At 40.6% G+C, this 18,689-nt stretch overlaps 2 long non-coding RNA genes across 4 annotated transcripts; both read left to right on the top strand.

Moving 5' to 3' along the window:
• The first annotated feature begins 4,843 nt into the window (after nucleotides 1-4,843).
• On the top strand, nucleotides 4,844-7,341 carry LOC134286221 (uncharacterized). Of its 2 annotated transcripts, XR_009996866.1 has the most exons (5): nucleotides 4,844-5,326; nucleotides 5,385-5,479; nucleotides 5,543-5,614; nucleotides 5,679-5,787; nucleotides 5,850-7,341. It is a non-coding gene; the product is annotated as an uncharacterized LOC134286221 (long non-coding RNA). The 2 variants fall into 2 exon arrangements; XR_009996865.1 differs by having other exon boundaries at nucleotides 4,844-5,479.
• A 5,185-nt stretch (nucleotides 7,342-12,526) lies between these two features.
• LOC115257120 (uncharacterized) lies at nucleotides 12,527-16,901 on the top strand. Of its 2 annotated transcripts, XR_009996313.1 has the most exons (5): nucleotides 12,528-13,385; nucleotides 13,444-13,538; nucleotides 13,602-13,673; nucleotides 13,738-13,846; nucleotides 13,909-16,901. It is a non-coding gene; the product is annotated as an uncharacterized LOC115257120 (long non-coding RNA). The 2 variants fall into 2 exon arrangements; XR_003892975.2 differs by having other exon boundaries at nucleotides 12,527-13,538.
• The last annotated feature ends 1,788 nt before the right edge of the window (nucleotides 16,902-18,689 follow it).

Raw genomic sequence — 18,689 nt, 5'->3', positions numbered from 1 at the left:
TTATATTTCTTGGCATATTTATTAAGCATATTATTTATTATTAATTCAAGAACTTGTTAGTATCGTAAGATACAGTACCTTGATGAATCAGGAATATTGTCATTCCTGGTGGTAGCTTGGTTTACCAAACCTTTGATACTCTGTACTTTGGCAATGTGGGGAAAACAAAACTGTTCAATTCCATACTTTTCATTTTCAAACATCTCGTTTAATATTTTCTGCACATTCATTCTGGTGTGCACTAACCTTGTCCAATCATTCATTCTTACAAACAAACATAGGTAAATAGATAAAACTATTGCCTGATTTTTAACTTTCCAAATGGTACAGAATTTGACGACTCGTCGACAATGTAATTTCAATTAATATACCATATTTTTTTTTTTAGTTTCCGATGCCAGATTTACTCTTTTTTGTATATTTTTATCTTTATCTTTCTCTATCCAATGGATATGGTGCACCTTGGTCCGAATAATGTTCATATGAATTTGTATTAATTGTATTAATGGTTCTGTATCAGCCTCTGGTTGTATGTATTTGTCCCTTTATTCGTTGTTTTTTTTTATTATTATTTTATTTTATTTTATTTTTTTTTTTTGACTTGTCGTATTCAAATTAGAAGTATTCAGCTCATTCTCGACCTGCTGGAATTTCGTTACGATTTTTTTTTTTGTAATAGGGGTAATTAATTCATTTTCGTTAAAAAATTTCCCATGGTATAAACATGCATCAATGTTCATTATTTCATTCATGTCTTTCTTGAAGATTTTGGTAGTGTCTCTGTCATTACTATGTAATCCATGATGTAATCTATTACCTAGGAAACTCGCTATTATGTTATTAAGCGATACTTTGCTTTATCATTTTTGTTAAAAATAAAATCTGCAAATTGATAGCGCGCTAAAAGCAGCAATACGATCGACCGTGTACTCATTCTTAAAAAATACATGTATTACTCGTTTCCGTATATCTTAAATGTTTTATTTTATGTTATTATTCCTTTTTTTTCATGATTTCCATGTTGATTGTGAGGAAATTTCACATGATCTTCATTTTAAACAACCTTTTATATTTTTTTTTGATTTTCATTTAGTTCAATCAGATGTATTTTTACCTATACATTACACAAACTTAAAAATTTCATTACTGTTGTAGCCCAATCATTTATACTTTGTTATGCGATTGTTTTCTCGATTTGTTCTCGTTTTTAAACCCCTACATTTGCAATGAATTGAAGGTATAATCTAATTGATTTCTAATCAATGATGAGAAAAAAAAACAAGATGCGAATCTATTCTTGTTTGTTTTTACCACATGTTTTTTCCCTTGGCAAATTAAAATCCATTATGTTTATTGCAAACACACTTCTTCACTCCTTCTCTTCGCACACGAAGGCATTGACACCCAAAAATTCTACAGCAACAGTAATTGCTGCGACAACAGTAAGTGGCTTGTGACGATAGAAAATGTGCATCTGCAAGTAAAACGAAAACGTTGTCGCGTCTCTTTCCTTATCCGTGATAGCCGAAAGAAGAGAAAACAAATTTCAGCTTCATTCCGTTTTCGACTTGCAGTGCTATAGGATACTGGAGAAAAGAACATGGTAAGTGTAATTCAGCTAGAAAAATTAGTTTTCATTTTTGTTTTTAATCTGATTTATTTTCCCTTTTTTTCTAGGGATGTCACATCGTCTTTATTTTGGACATGTAACTTACAGAATGCTCGGAAGTTAACCAAAAGTCCTGCGATGGGATCCAGGCGTGCTCCGTGCAGTGGACCATCACCAGGATAGAGAAATCCATCTCTACCCGTACAACAAGGCCGGGGATTCAGAGTGCAAGGGAAAAAATATATACATAAAAATTTATGTAAAATAAATTTCAATCATTCTAATCAATTTCTAAGTGCTTTGATTGTGTTTAGTTATCATTTTTTTAATTTTAGATACGATTAAACGTTAGTGTGTTCAATGGTAGTGTCAGTAAGGGAACGAAAAAGGGAAAAAATAAACGGTAAGTTTTTCCTTCCTTATTATTACTTTTAAGTGTGGTGTTCCCTTAAAATTTCATAAATGTTGAAACCAAGTTATTTTATCTTCGCTAGATATTTTTTTAAGTGTTAAACATTATTCCAGATTCAAGATTGGGACGTTTTGAACCATTCAGTATGATTCCCCATATCTTATCTTTTGTCATGAAAAATTACGTTGCCTGACAAACTATTGAATATTGCTTCTCATATTTTTCAAATAATCAATGTGCTTCTTTTGCTTCCAATATGCGTTTCTAGCGAAAGACCGTGAAGTTCTTTCAAGATTGTGTCACTATTTCCTGACACCTAAGCATTCTCTCTGAATTGGCAAAATGGAAAAATATTTTTTTTTTCAATGTGACATAACCTGTCCAAATGTGGTAAAGGTTTTATTTTTCTGAATGCAATAAGAGAATTTGAAGTACCTAAAATATTCCTCAAGATGTCTTTCAAATTGTTAAACAAATTACAACATTTCAAATTGAACAATTTCGATCCAATCAAGATAGTTTCCCATAGTTTTTCTTTTGTATGGACATCTAGTTACCTGACAGAAAGTCTTTATACCCATTCATGCAGTTATTTGAATGCAGTTCTGCTAATTAAAATCGCTATTTAAACATCAACATTCTCTAGATTTGTATCCGTATTTGCTTATGCTAATCAACCTTTGGATTTTTTTTTCAATTTAGTTTTCATTGAATCGTTTTATATCTGCCAAATGCTGTGCTGTGTTTTCTTCTGATTCTGCCAACGTTGTGGAAATTCTTTATTATTATATTGTTGATATTGAGTATTGAATAAGAGCAACATTTGTCTGATCAAACCTGGATAACAATATGATAATATTGCAATGATCTGTTAAAAAAAATAAAATTTTGATTGGAAGCAAATTGTTTAAAATGTTAGTTTCCTTCAATATTTTTGTTCAAGGTTTCTTGCATTCCCCATGATAAGTATTTAAATTATTTTGTTTTATTTTTCAAGGCTTTCAAAACTTTGCATAAATTTTCATGATATTCCTGCATTATCTGTTTTTTTTTTTAAATCATGCACTCGGAAAGTACAAACGTTTGAATTTCCCTTTTGATTTAAATGAAGTTGTTTGTTATGCACTCTGGCAGGAAATTGATTGGCACAAAACTCATCGAAATACAAAAATGTCTGCAATTTATCATGAAATCTATCTAATTTTGGAATGCAGTGGAAAGCCAATTGCATTGAGAAATGTTATTAAACTGCTGCAGAAATTGTAGAGAAAAACAATAATTGCTTGCTGTATAAATTGCAAAAAAGTTGCAAAATCTGAATTTGAAATACTTTATGTTTTTAATTTATGAATTGGCAGATTGCAGATTTTTTTTCTGATATGCAGTAAAGTATAAAAATGAATAAATTACTAAAAAATCATTCATGAGAATTGGAACTAATTATTACTCACCAAAATGAAGATATTTCTTTTAATATTTTCCTCATCCCCTCCTTCTAAACTCAAGAAAGAAAAAAAACATTCAGAGTTAATTGTGACACTTATTTCTTGTTGCATTCCAAGCACTTGCAGTAATAATTTTCTCTTACTAATAAAACAAATGTCTCTTCGATTCTTTAGATTTTTGATCTACAGTCCATTTTGCACAAAAATAGTAAAAAACAACGTGTTAACGAAATATAATTTTTTTTTCAATTTTCCAAAAGTTTGCTGTTATCCACTTTTACAGTTCGTCTAATTTCCACTTTGAATCATTTTGATTATTCGCTCGCACTACTTTTTTATTTGCACGCACTATCAAGTTTCCAAATTTGCACAGTTTTGCACACCAATAAAAGTTAAAACCAACTTGAAGAGTTTGGAAAAAATGTTCTCGGTTTTTGAAAAAGTTTGTTCTAAAAGAGTTCATTCACTTTACGAGTTCTTCTGATACTTCATCCTAACGTGTTTTAATCATTTGCACTACTGTTTGATTTGCACGGTAACAGTTCTTTGATTTGCACAGTTTCGCACCAATCAGAAATGACGCACCAAATTTCATCTAAATCTGAAATTCTTTTCCGCTGTCACCATCTGTAACGGGACCACGACCCCACTCACTTTCCAAAATTGCAACCGAACTTCTTAATTCGCACTCGCTGTCTTAAAGATATGTCATCATCTATAAAAATTCTCCAACACTTCTTAAAACTACACTACTTTATTTTCCGAATATAAATATTTTAATTTCCACAGTGCACTGAATTAGAAATGAACATCTACAAATGAAACACACTAACAGACTATCTAAACCACTAAACTGAATCACTAACTGCCTGAACTGAACTACTTTTTATCAAGTTTAAATGGGAAAAACCTAAGCAAACTGGTCTCAACTATTTTTTCCAAGTTAAGATGGAGTACAAGAGTTGTCGATTAGCCAGAACTGGCGTCGAGCTCAAGACCCAAACTTAACAATGGAAAAATTCTAAACACAAACTGACTGACCCCGATCCTTGGATCTGCAACCCTTTATATAGGGATCCTCTCCCTAACCATCAACTCTTATTCTCCTGATCAAAGATTCTCCAGGACTCTCCCCATACCAAAGAGAAATTAATTTCCCAATGCCCCCATGCGTAATTGATTTTTAATTACGCTCCTTTCTAATATTTGCATCTCCCTCATCCGTGAGAGCAATTCTAATCTCCCCCCTACACGGATGATCAAATTTCCCTATGCCCCCCCATTTCGCCATCTCACATCTGCGAGATTAATTGAGCCTCCAGATCGAATGGCCAATTTATTCTCACCTCTGAGATTCGGACCTCCCAACAACTCTCCCCAAAACCGAATACAGGCAGAGAAGGCTTCAACATATGTTGAAAACCATGCCCAATGTTTATGCCATAAATTAAAAGCCGAGATCCCAAAATGTTGGTTTCCCTTTCTCGAGTCATTCTTGACCTCCTGACTCTCTCCCTTTTTGTCGCTAGTTCTCAATATTCCCAACAATTGATATCATTTATTACGTAGCGGAGTTATGTCGACTGGATATTTGGGTTATTGTGTAACGAATACAACCATCCAACTGGCAACACTGCCACCAAGCATAAAAGCAACGCGCGTACGCCAATAAAGCGCCGCGACGCAAGCAAGACACCTACCAGCAGCATTGACGACGCACAAAGAAAAAATCTCTCACTCCTCGTACAATCATTGTACCGTTCAGTTCATCGTGTACCCGATCCACCATCATCCCGCAAAAGCGGTGCGGTTTTCGCCACCTCTCGAATTTCCAGCCTAAAAGGACCGCAAGCGGTAAAGGTAACCATTTCTCGATCACAATCCAGGTGAATTCAGGCTAAAGACGTTCTTTCAACAGCTACTTGCACACGTCGGGTGGGTACACGCGACTGCAAGAGGAGAAAGCACCAAATTAAGCACACACATCGACGCCATCATCCATTCCCACACGAGGTGAAGAATTTGTGAAATGAAACAAAACGCATTAGCTAATGCTCCGCCATCTTCTCTCAACAGCCACACCGAGACCACCCAACATGCTCCTTGAAGAAAGCCGTCCCTGATAGAACCAATTCAGCGAGATTACAGGTGATATTGTCTTTGCTACTCTGTCAGGAGAAGAAAGCTAATTTTTCCCCATTTGGTAAAAAAGGTATCCGATTCTGGCCGTACTGGCGCCAGTCAAAAGGAAATAACGTCATCAATAATCGTTGCACCACCTAGAGCAAAGGCCGCATCCACGAGAAGGCTCTCATCACGAGGTAAGCCACACAAACCACCACATCTTGTCAGGTATCCGGATAACAAAAGAACGTGCTTTCAGGGCCTTCTTATCGTATGCGCCTCTGCATCGACGTCCCACCGGCGATCATCCATCGACAGCACGCTTGTGCGTGTGTGTGACAGCAACACATCTCGTCGGGACCGAGCGCCAAAAGAGTAGGACTGTGTTGGGAAGTTCAGTGTGTGATTGTGCTGTGAGTCAACCAGGTACGTCTGACTGAGGCGACATACTACACTCGGCGTGACTGTGTACGTGCATGTTGGTGCTTGTGAAAGTTTACGTTGCCACCCAATGAGACACGATCAGTGCATGGAGGAAGATCGCAATGAACGTGGCATATTAGCAAGAGAAAGACAACAGCATAGCGGGTAGTGGTGGCGCATTTGTGTGCGCGTCATCGCGTCGTCGGCAGTGCAGTGCGTCGTGCAATATTGGCGCCCAATCTGAAAAACCCACATCTATATTTCAGATCTGTCAATAAGGCCAATTCGCGCGCGCAGTTTCGCATTAATAAAGAGTGAGTCAATTAAGCCAAAGTGGAGTGTAGTGATATAATCATGGAGTGTAGACACCTATCGGACGCAGAATTGGATTATGAGTTGGAGCTACGACAAGTGGACAAACCGAAGGAGCTTCACAGGAAGAAGAAAATTGATCGCATTCGGCAACTGTTTCAGCTGGAGAAAACAAGCATGGAAGCGCCCTCGTCAGCTCGTCACTTCATCTCGGATCAAGACAACATAAACTTCTGTCAACGCAAGATAAATCGCTTGCTGGAAAAACTCAACAAGGCATTTGCAGAAGAGGACTTGAACGAGGTCACGGCATGTCGATCAAAATACCTGCACTATCGGATGAGAGTTTCTCTAATCGTCGATCCGCTGTACATTCCATATGTGCGAACGGCGGAGAAAAATATTGCAGACGCGCTTGCTCGCATTGAACAATTTCTCCAGAACCAGACGAAAGTACCACCACCACCTCCACCAGAGCTTGAAGACATCTTCTTCTTCTTCTTGGCGTAACGTCCTCACTGGGACAAAGCCTGCTTCTCAGCTTAGTGTTCTATGAGCACTTCCACAGTTATTAACTGAGAGCTTCCTCTGCCAATGACCATTTTTGCATGTGTATATCGTGTGGCAGGCACGAAGATACTCTATGCCCAAGGAAGTCAAGGAAATTTCCTTTACGAAAAGATCCTGGACCGACCGGGAATCGAACCCGTCACCCCCAGCATGGTCATGCTGAATACCCGTGCGTTTACCGCCTCGGCTATATGGGCCCTTCAAGACCCTTGAAGACATCCTGCCTGCGGAAGAAGACATCCTAAAACAACTTCGTGACGTCAACCTGCAATCCAGCCTAAGAGTTCGGGATAGATCGATTCTCGCTTCGCCCACTCCTACAGAGGACAACGACCGAGTAGTGAGGCAAGTTGGGACAGGAACGCTACACAAGCAACAGCGGCACACACAGCAGGAGCAGCAGCAACACCAGGAACTGCAAGGATTAGAAGAACCCCAACGGCAGCTGCAACACCAGCAGCCGAATCAGCATCAGCGACATGAGCAACCAGAACAACGGCAACATCTTCAGCTAGATCAACATCAACGACAGGAGTTTCGACAAGAGTATCGCCATCCGATGCACGAACAACCAGCACAACAACGACAACAACAACGACAGCAGCAACAATATCCCTTGCCTGCTCCACGTTCGCATAATGCCTCCATGGCAGCTGGGGCTAATTCGGACGTCAGGGATGAAATCATCAGATATCTGTTGCACAACCGGGATCAAAACTTCTCCAACAGTGCCAATACCACTCGTCATCGTTTCACACAGCCTATCCACAAGTGGCCCTTCTCGTATGCTGGTAGCTCAAACATCTTGGAGCTGGCAACGTTCCTGAACAGAGTTAAAACGTATGCCGATACGGAAGACGTAGAAGAATACGCACTCATCCGCGGTATCAAGCATCTTCTACGAGGTCGCGCTTTGGAATGGTACGCACGCAATTACACCCTCTTCAACACATGGGATGACTTCAAGTGGCGAATCAAGTCAGAATTTCTACCACCAAACTTTTCCCAATCCATCAAGAGAGATCTGTACTGGAGATTCCAAGCCGTAGAGGAACCGTTTTCAAAGTACTACCAAGACATGTTCGCGCTTCTGGAAGTGGTGGAACCTCCAATGACAATGCAAGACCAGTTCTTCATTCTCAAGTCGAACTTAAATCCTGAGTTCGCCGTAGTGGCATCAGCTTCAAGAGCGTCTACAGTGCAGGACTTAGTGGCGGTGTGCAAAGACTACGACAACGTGCGAAACTTCACAAACAAAGGAAAATCTACCCAATTCCAAAGAGGATTACCGATTCAGAACAACACTTCCAATCCTGCGGCGAATCGATTCTTGAGACCAAACTTGCCTTCTATGAACAATTCATGGAATCGATCGTTACCCATTCGGGCTCAAGTCAACGTGATAGATGAGGAATATCTGGATGTACCTGCGCAATACAGTGAAATTCAAGAACAACACCAGTACCCAACGCTACCAGCCATCGAAGAAGGAACACCGGTCAGCAATCAGATCGGCAACGAACAGGAACTAGAAGAAGGCGTCAATGCAGTGCAAGGACCGGTTCAATGGCCGGTAAAGGCGACCACTCCAAACAATCTATATAGTCAGGAACGGAGAATCGCAATCGTTTGTTGGCAATGCGAGCAACCGGGACATCTGTTCACAGCGTGCCCAAGTCCCAAAACATTCCTGTTTTGCTACCGGTGTGGCAAAAAGGGGTTCACTTCCCGGGATTGCACGGACTGCTTAGCGAGAATGACTCAGGCCGTCCCAGATCAACAATACCGTCCACAACAGGGAAACGGAGGAGCGGGGTTTCGACACAGAAGGGATTGAATCCCCCGTATGCAAAAACCATCCCTTCGTTAGAAGAAACATCCTATTTTCGACACGTTTCATCCGTTATCTTCGACTTGTCCACAGGCGATAACCGACCCTACGCTGATGTCCACATTCTAGGGAAGGAGTACAGAGCACTATTGGACAGTGGTGCTACATGTTGTCTAATGGGAAAGAACCTGTTGCCCATTGTCTCTCAATTCAACATCACCAAGTATCCTGTCTTAGGAACAATACGCACGGCTGACAGTACAATACATCCGGTCTCCTTCTATGCACACGTACCGATAGAATATAACAACAAACTAGAAGTGCTGCCGATCATCTGCGTGGAAAGCTTGCCAGACACATTCATTTTGGGCATGAACTTCTGGAACCTTTTCGGGGTAAAAATCCAGGTATGTGGGCTGGAAGTCAATGCAGAAACAGACGTCACGGCCATCAAGTCTCTCTCCAAAGAACAACAACAAGCCCTCCAAGAAGCAATTCAATTATTTCCATCTTCCAAAAACATCGGCAAGTTGGGACGCACAAACGTGTACTGTCATAGAATTGATACAGGAACAGCCAGCCCTTTCAAGATGAAATATTATCCAACCTCCAAGTTTCTTTTGGACGATATCAACAAGGAGGTGGACCGAATGTTAGCTATGGACGTTATTGAAGAAGCTATTTGCTGTCCCTGGAATAACCCAATTGTTGCCGTTAAAAAGAAGGACGGTTCAATGCGCCTGTGTCTCGATGCCAGAAAATTGAATAGCATCATCATCCAAGAGGCTTATCCAATTCCTCATATCGCCGCGATTATGAATAACCTAAGTGGATCTCGCTACCTCTCTTCTATTGACCTGGAATCTGCTTTCTGGCAGATACCTCTGGACACAGAATCAAGGCAAAAAACAGCATTCACCATCCCACAGAGAGGTCACTATCAGTTTAAGGTAGTGCCTTTCGGGCTATCCACCGCTAGCCAAGCATTATCCAGAATAATGAACCACATCTTCATAGACTTAGAACCCAAGGTATTCGTATACCTTGACGACCTGGTGATTGCCTCGGATAGTTTCGAAGAACACATAATGTTGCTAAGGGAGGTTGCTAAGAGACTTCGTGCCGCCGGGTTGACCATCAACACAGACAAGTCAATCTTCTGTCGACGTAGCATAAAATACCTTGGTTACATACTCGACGAGCGCGGCTGGAACGTGGATAGCGAAAAAACAGCAGTCATCAGCAATTTCCCTACACCGAAATCGAAGAAAGATCTCCAACGGTTCTTAGGGATGTGCGGTTGGTATAGGCGCTTTATTAAAGACTTTTCCAAAATCGCAGCACCATTAACACACCAAACCGGATCAAAGATAAGGTTTCATTGGAGCGAAAACTGTGAGATTGCATTCAGCGCTTTGAAGCAAGCCCTTTGCTCAGCACCAGTTCTTTGCACTCCGGATTATACAAAACCATTTTCGATCGCATGTGATGCGAGTAATATCGCCATTGGTGCGGTGCTAATGCAGGAGACTGACGGATCCGACAGAGTGATAGCATACTTCTCCCAGAAATTGACACCATCGGAGCAAAAGTACTCTGTCACCGAGAGGGAGTGCTTAGCGGTGATTCGCGCAGCTGAGAACTTCAGAGGATACGTAGAAGGAAGTCGTTTCACGGTATATTGTGACCATTCAAGCCTGACCTACTTGAAGTCCATGAAAAATCCGTCTCCTTTAATGGCCCGATGGATTCTCCGGCTCAACGCTTTCCAAATGGACATAAAATACCGCAAAGGTACAATCAACGTTGTTCCCGACTGTCTCAGTCGCATCGGTGAAGCCTGTACCATCTCCTTAGACCCGACACTCATCAATGACCCGTGGTTCATCAAACTCCTGGAAGATGTGCAAAATCATCCAAACAAATTTCCTGATTTTAAGATCGCCAACGGGAAGCTCTACAAAAATTGCCTCGCGAAGGATGAACTAGGAGTACGATCTCACAGGTGGAAGGAAGTAGTTCCGGCACACTTAAAATCGGAGATCATCAGGCGGTTTCATGATACGCCAACAGCAGCACACCTAGGCTACGATAGAACCTTGCACAAAATTCAGTTGGACTTCTACTGGCCGAAAATGAAAGTCGACGTTACTAAACACATTCGAGCATGCAATGTTTGCAAAAGCAGCAAGGCTCCGAACACCATCTTAACACCGACTATGGGAGGCGTCAAACCTGCCCAGCACCCGTGGGAACTAATCTCGATCGACTGGGTAGGACCCATGGTCAGGTCAAAGAATGGCAATACTGTACTGCTGGTAGTTGTGGACTGGGTGACAAAATTCGTCATTGCCGAAGCCTTCAGGGAAGCAAGCGCAAAGCAGATGGTCGCGTTCCTGGAGAAGTGCGTATTCTTACGTTTCTCCACTCCACGGATTGTCCTAACGGACAACGGGACGCAATTTACTTCCGGTGTCTTTCGCTCACTGCTGGAACGGTACAACATTCGATCCATGAAAACCGCGTTCTATAGCCCTATGTGTAATGCAGCCGAACGTACGAATAGAACTTTGGTGACATGCATTCGCACTCTTCTCGATGATGACCAGAGAGATTGGGATCAGAACTTGCAACAAATAATATGCGCCATCAATACAGCAAAGCATGAGACACTCGGCTGTAGCCCACACTTCGCTAATTTCGGTCGTCATCATGTTCTGTTCACTGACCAATACCCTCAGGCTGATCTAAACGCAACAACTGATCCCGCAAAGGCTCAAGAAAAGCGTATTAAACTAGTTCAAAAACTGCATCAATTTGTCCTTGCTAAAATAAAATCAGCACACGAGAAAAGCAAAGCGCGTTACGATCTCCGCACCCGTGATCGTAGATTTGCAGTAGGAGATCTTGTGTGGCGGCGTTCATTTCACCAATCATCTGCCGCTGATCATCGAACGAAGAAGCTCGGACCCAAGTTCCTTCCAGCCATCGTTCGGGAAACAGTTGGGCAGAACAATTATCGTTTGGAAGACGTAAAGACCTCAGCAATTGGCGTCTACCACGCCAAAGACATAAAACCTGATTAAACGTACATTAATCCAGCTATGTGTACAGTGTGTATCCTGTCAACGAAGAGCGATATACGCCACAAAAAAATACGTAATACGGAAGTTCGAACAACCACACAGTCCTGCAAAGGATATCCTATCGCTGCTCTATAGCAGCCTTAATGACTCAGCTATGTACACAGCACCCCTTCGCTGTCAACAAAGAGCAATTCTGCCACAAAAAACACGAAGCACGGATTGACTGATGGCCCCAGAACATTTTTTCGAAACCTCGTCAATCCGCGGTCGGATACCGCATAACTACCGCGCAACGATCAGCTAGGAACATCTGAACCATTACTCCACTAACGCACAGCAAAATGGAGAGGACGTATCAACAATCACGAGCTTCTGCGGAACTGATCCACTTGTTCTCCAGAGTTCGAGCTATGCAAGCAGCCAAGATCGCTACTGACTACGGACTAGTGCCACGAAATACGCTCTGGGGATACGATTTGCGACCCAACACGATGCCCAGAATCCTCGCAATCCACTCTGATCAAGGAAGACATTACCAAGAACGAAGATCCTTGAGAAACATTCCAAAGAGTCGCTTCAACATGGCTCATACTCCTTACAAACGGAACATACATCCATTTCTCTCAGGAGAATGTTCACTCAAAAGAAAACAAACAAAAAAAAATCACTTCATGACTCACTCTATGCGCGCCACGCTCCTCACATTCGAAGCCAGCGCAATCGATATTAGCGCTTTCGAACTATAACAAAAAAGCCAAGAAACATACGAGATACACGAAGATGAGCAACAACCAAAGATAAGGAAATCATTGTTGTTATTATTTGTAAATCTGTTTGTAGATGATTTGTGCATACATGTTTCTAATATCTGCTTAACAAAACTCCAATCTTTGTCAAGCGCCCAAACATTGAGTAGATAACACCGATAGTGATGAACACAATGTTAATTAGTAGTAAAGGTCACTAGTTATAAGCATAGTCAGTAAGCGAATTCTCTGTAGTTGTTACTATGGACCAAATTACCTTGCGCATTCTGCCACTAAAACCAGAAGTGGAAGCAAGTAGTTATTTTTGAGTAGTACTAAGATTTATTTTGTTGAGCACCACCTAAACACAATTCGGAATCCAATGTAGGACTAATCTGCCGAATCTGTGTACTAAGACTAGCATATGTCTAAATCACTATCAGGGCGAAATCAAATTTGACGAAATTTTTGTGAATGCCCGTTACACGTCATTCACAAAAATTTCGTTTGGATTAGCTTGGTGTTGTATTACGTAGCGGAGTTATGTCGACTGGATATTTGGGTTATTGTGTAACGAATACAACCATCCAACTGGCAACACTGCCACCAAGCATAAAAGCAACGCGCGTACGCCAATAAAGCGCCGCGACGCAAGCAAGACACCTACCAGCAGCATTGACGACGCACAAAGAAAAAATCTCTCACTCCTCGTACAATCATTGTACCGTTCAGTTCATCGTGTACCCGATCCACCATCATCCCGCAAAAGCGGTGCGGTTTTCGCCACCTCTCGAATTTCCAGCCTAAAAGGACCGCAAGCGGTAAAGGTAACCATTTCTCGATCACAATCCAGGTGAATTCAGGCTAAAGACGTTCTTTCAACAGCTACTTGCACACGTCGGGTGGGTACACGCGACTGCAAGAGGAGAAAGCACCAAATTAAGCACACACATCGACGCCATCATCCATTCCCACACGAGGTGAAGAATTTGTGAAATGAAACAAAACGCATTAGCTAATGCTCCGCCATCTTCTCTCAACAGCCACACCGAGACCACCCAACATGCTCCTTGAAGAAAGCCGTCCCTGATAGAACCAATTCAGCGAGATTACAGGTGATATTGTCTTTGCTACTCTGTCAGGAGAAGAAAGCTAATTTTTCCCCATTTGGTAAAAAAGGTATCCGATTCTGGCCGTACTGGCGCCAGTCAAAAGGAAATAACGTCATCAATAATCGTTGCACCACCTAGAGCAAAGGCCGCATCCACGAGAAGGCTCTCATCACGAGGTAAGCCACACAAACCACCACATCTTGTCAGGTATCCGGATAACAAAAGAACGTGCTTTCAGGGCCTTCTTATCGTATGCGCCTCTGCATCGACGTCCCACCGGCGATCATCCATCGACAGCACGCTTGTGCGTGTGTGTGACAGCAACACATCTCGTCGGGACCGAGCGCCAAAAGAGTAGGACTGTGTTGGGAAGTTCAGTGTGTGATTGTGCTGTGAGTCAACCAGGTACGTCTGACTGAGGCGACATACTACACTCGGCGTGACTGTGTACGTGCATGTTGGTGCTTGTGAAAGTTTACGTTGCCACCCAATGAGACACGATCAGTGCATGGAGGAAGATCGCAATGAACGTGGCATATTAGCAAGAGAAAGACAACAGCATAGCGGGTAGTGGTGGCGCATTTGTGTGCGCGTCATCGCGTCGTCGGCAGTGCAGTGCGTCGTGTATGTGAGAGAAGTGATGGAATCGCCCACAGGCGTTCGAACATTCGCTTTCCAATAGGAAAAGCGCTCGAATCAATTAGCGCATTCAGAGAAGATAATCATCGTCATCATTCATCACCGGGGGCCCCTGCAGCGCATCGATCATCGGGCAGCAGATTGTCGGCCGAATACAGTGAGCTCGAATAGTCTTAAGGTAGGCTTAGATTATAAGTTCGGGTGAGAATGCACTATGCAACAATATATGCACATTTGTATGTTTTGAAAGAAGCTGGTGAAAGATAGTTTTTTTCTTATTGGCTGCCCGAGCACCTCACCAACAAATAGTGTGCTTAGCCGGGCGTGAATGTTAAAGGCAACAGGTCTCGGTTCACCCAATGAGTTGAACCTTTCTGATTTCGGCTCAGCTGAAGACGTCATTGTTATTATTATTTCTTCTTCCTTCGTTCGTTAAGAAGAAAATAAAGAGGATTGCAATACATTGTTCATCATCTTATTTCGGCATGAGCGAAACATGCAAAATTGTTGCAAATGATTGGGGAAAAGGGTGGCGTACGCCCCATTCCCGAGAAATGGCAAAAAATATCGTTTTGGCAATAAATAGCTGAATCTCAATTCAGCGGTTTGTTGCACCTGGAGGAATCTTCGAAGGATTTTCTGGAGAAATTCCTGAAAAATTCTTGAGGATATTCCTGGAGAATTTCCTGGTAGATTTTCTGAAAAAATCTTCAGAATAATTTCTGGAAAAAATCCTGGAGAAACTTGACATAATTTCTAAAGGATGTCCAGGAGCAATTCTTGGATCAATTCCTAGAGAAATTGCTGGAGGAATTCCTGAAGAAATTCCTGGGGTAATTCCTGGAGAATTTCCTGGAATAATTCCTGGAGAAATTCTTGGATAAAATCCTGGAGGTTCTCCTTTGGGAATTGCTGGCGGAATCCTTGAAGGAATTTCAGGAGGAATCTCTGAAGGATCCCTCTCAGGGTTATGGGGCAAGCTATGGGGATTCTGATGGGATGTCTTCCAATACTGCAGGAGAATTTCTCTCAGGGATAATCCTTATCAGATTTTCGGAAAAGTCTCTCTTGGGTTTCTAGATATATTTCTCTGGAATTACCCCTATTATGATCCCTCTCAAGATGCTGGGGAATCACTCGTAGAATTCTGAGGAATACCTTCCGGGATTCTGGCAGAATTATTCTCAGCATTCTAATGGATTCCTCCCAGGATATTTTGAGAATTCTGGGAGAATACTTAAAAGGATTCTGGAGGAATTCTTCTAAAGATTTTGGGGTCCTATCTCCCAGAATTCTGTGAGAGTATATCTCAGGTTTCTTTGGTAATCCCGCCCAGTACTTTGAGGGAACCTTTCTCAGTATTCTGGAGTAATCCTTCTTAGGGATTTAAGCTACCCTTTTCAGAATTCAGGGTAATTTCTTTTAAGTTTCTTGGGGAATTATCCTAGGAATCCGAACACCTTTTTTGTGAGAATCTCTCTAAGTATTTTAGATAAATTTATCTCAAGAATGTGGAAAAACCGCTCTTGGAATTCCTCGCAGGATTCTTGGAGAATTTATCTTAGGATTCTAGGATAATCCTATTTCTTAAAAGATTCTGCGGGAATTTATCCCAGTACTATATGGGAATACTTCTGATTGATTGATTTATCTTTATTATAGAGACTTTCAGCCCTTGACTGAAATACTTCTCAGAGTTCTGGGGAATCTCAGGATTTTTCTTTCGATTCAAAATGATTAATTTCCTTTTTTTTAATGCACTATCTCATCGTTATATCCATTTTCGCATCAGATTCACGAAGTGTTTGATGTGCATTCTCAAATTTTGATATTGAATTTTAGTAAAACATACCATGAACTTGAACTACATGCTGCAAACGAATCATATTATACTTTTGTAATATTTTTTTTTGCAATTTCTCATCGTAATAGGCTGTTTTACCTCACGCAAATCTGACAGGAAAAGGCCTACTTTCCCACACCAAATTAACAGTGCTGTAATGGTTCATTACAGCACTGATTTGCGTTGCGTAATGAACCATTACAGCACTGTTTTCAGTTTTGATCAACTTCTTGATGCTTTCTGGACTCAGTTTTGAAAAATTGTGACAACTGCGCAGTATAACCAGTGGCGTCATGGTCGCGGTTTTTTCCGCAGTCAAGTTTGCAGATTGTGAACAATCCTCAGTACCCACTTTACGTAGTTTATGTTTAGTCCCTTACTGTCAGAGCTGTCAGAGCGGTGTAACACGCTAAAAATAATTTACACAAAAGGCAATTTACACGGAAAAAAATACACGGTAATGAATATTTATTGGGTACCGTCTACCCCCGTTGGTTTGACCTCATCTAATCTGAACACTTTTTAATTTGACCCCCTCTAATCTGCACATCGTTCAAACTAAAAATGGTTCAAACGTCAATCCGCTATTGGAACGGGGTGAAACGGAACGCAGAATCAAAACAAAACAGCAAAAAGGGTTACCATCAGTGTGTTTTTCGATGTCCACAGGGTTACTAGAAGTTCAAATTAGAAAATGAACCCCGTTGGTTTGCATGAGGTGTCGTTCAAACCAACGGGGGTAGACGGTACCGGACTGGACACAGAAAATTTAATGGTTTTCTTTGGTACAGGGTGGCCACTCAGAGCGGAAAATTAAATTCCCGAGTTTTTCCCGGTTTTCCCGATAGGTTTTTGAAATTTTTCCCGATTCTAAAATAGAATGATTTACTGTGAAAATTAAATGTGACTTACCAAGAAAAACTTAAGAGAATTAATATTGAATATTTTCAAATCCTTGGATTTAACATAGTATTCATATGAACTTGAAAATAAGTTATGTGTTGTTTGTCTCGTATCCAATGATGGGCATTGAAATGACGACATCTTCATTAAACATTCCTTAAATTCATAGATGACCAACTAGTACAAGTTATGCAGTTGTTTAAGCAAATAAAAATAAAAAAGATAATCATGAGGGGGCGAAATTCTCAGTATGATTATAGGATTTACGAACTTCTTATTAGTGGATATCTTAGTAATATTCAAAAACTCAAAAACTCTTCTGAAAAATTCTTGGTAAGATTGTTGGGGAAACTAATAGGCAATAACAGAATGCCCAGAAAAAAAAAACATTCTGGATGAACTTCTGGTGGAATATCTGGAAAGATTACTCGTGAAAGAATTTTGGAAACGATTTCTTGGGAAATCTTCAGTGTACTATTTTTTATGATCATTTTCAAGATATTTTATAGTAAACCAGTGGCGAACTTTATGGTACCGTAGATGACTACTGCAGAAAATCAGTCATCAGCGATTACAATATGAAGCTCTCAGAGATTTAATTTTCAGATATGTCAAGAATTTCTCCAGGAATTCCTGAAAGATTAATTTTTGAGAAAGTATTTCCCCCAAAATGTAGAGGCAGATGCATTATTTGGGAATTATTTATTTCCATAAATCATGCAACTAAATTTCTCCAGATGCTTTTGAATACTCACTGGAACTCCCGCGAGAATTTCAATTGGTAGTTTAACTAAACTACAAATACTCAAAATTCTCGAGAATTTGCTGAACCAGGAGTTTTACCTGGGACTTCTGCTAAAGCTTCGCCAAAAAGGGATTTTTCCGATACCTTACTCCAGTTTTCTTCGAACATTTTTATTTACAAGTTCAATAAATGGGTACATCCAAGAACTTCATGAAAAACAACAGAAATCTTTTAAACAAAATATTAGAAATACTTTTGTGAGCTACAATAGGCGTGCTTTGAGAAATTCCATCAGATACTAAAAATCCCTTCAAATATTCTTTCAATTGTTTTTCACTATTTTTAAATTGTAAAAATGTTTTCACCACAATTACTCATCCACAATTTCATAGTTTTTAATTTTAATTTGGGGCAATTCATTCATTCATTCAAAATTTTATCAGCATCCTATCCAAATTTCTCAAAGATTTTCCGCTCAAAGGACAAAGACTATATCAAATACTCTTCTAGAGTTTGTACAAGGATATTTTTTTAGGAAGAAGTTATAATTTTGGTTATGTTTTATAAAACTTTTGTTGGACGCTTGCTTTTTTCAGAAACATGTACATTCTGAAATGCTAAAGAGACATATGAATCTATAAATATTTGAATGTGTCTCAACCAGTCTTTCCACTAGAATGTTCTTTAGAATATCTTTAAAATTGTTCAAATTGTGATGTTAGGTAACATCGCTATGATTAACTTAAAATGTCATGACTCGACGACAAGATATTAATTTTCAAGAATGGGTTCTATGCCAGTTCACCCACTTTGTTATATAGTTCAACAGTTTTTGACTGCATTTCCCACAGATTCTCGTACTTATGCTTCTGAAGACTGTACAAATTTT

This window comes from Aedes albopictus, chromosome 1, assembly GCF_035046485.1.
Source record: "Aedes albopictus strain Foshan chromosome 1, AalbF5, whole genome shotgun sequence".
Classification (NCBI taxonomy): domain Eukaryota; kingdom Metazoa; phylum Arthropoda; class Insecta; order Diptera; family Culicidae; genus Aedes; species Aedes albopictus.
The sequence above is the reverse complement of the archived record's forward strand: the minus strand, read 5'-3'. Positions and strand labels throughout refer to the sequence as shown.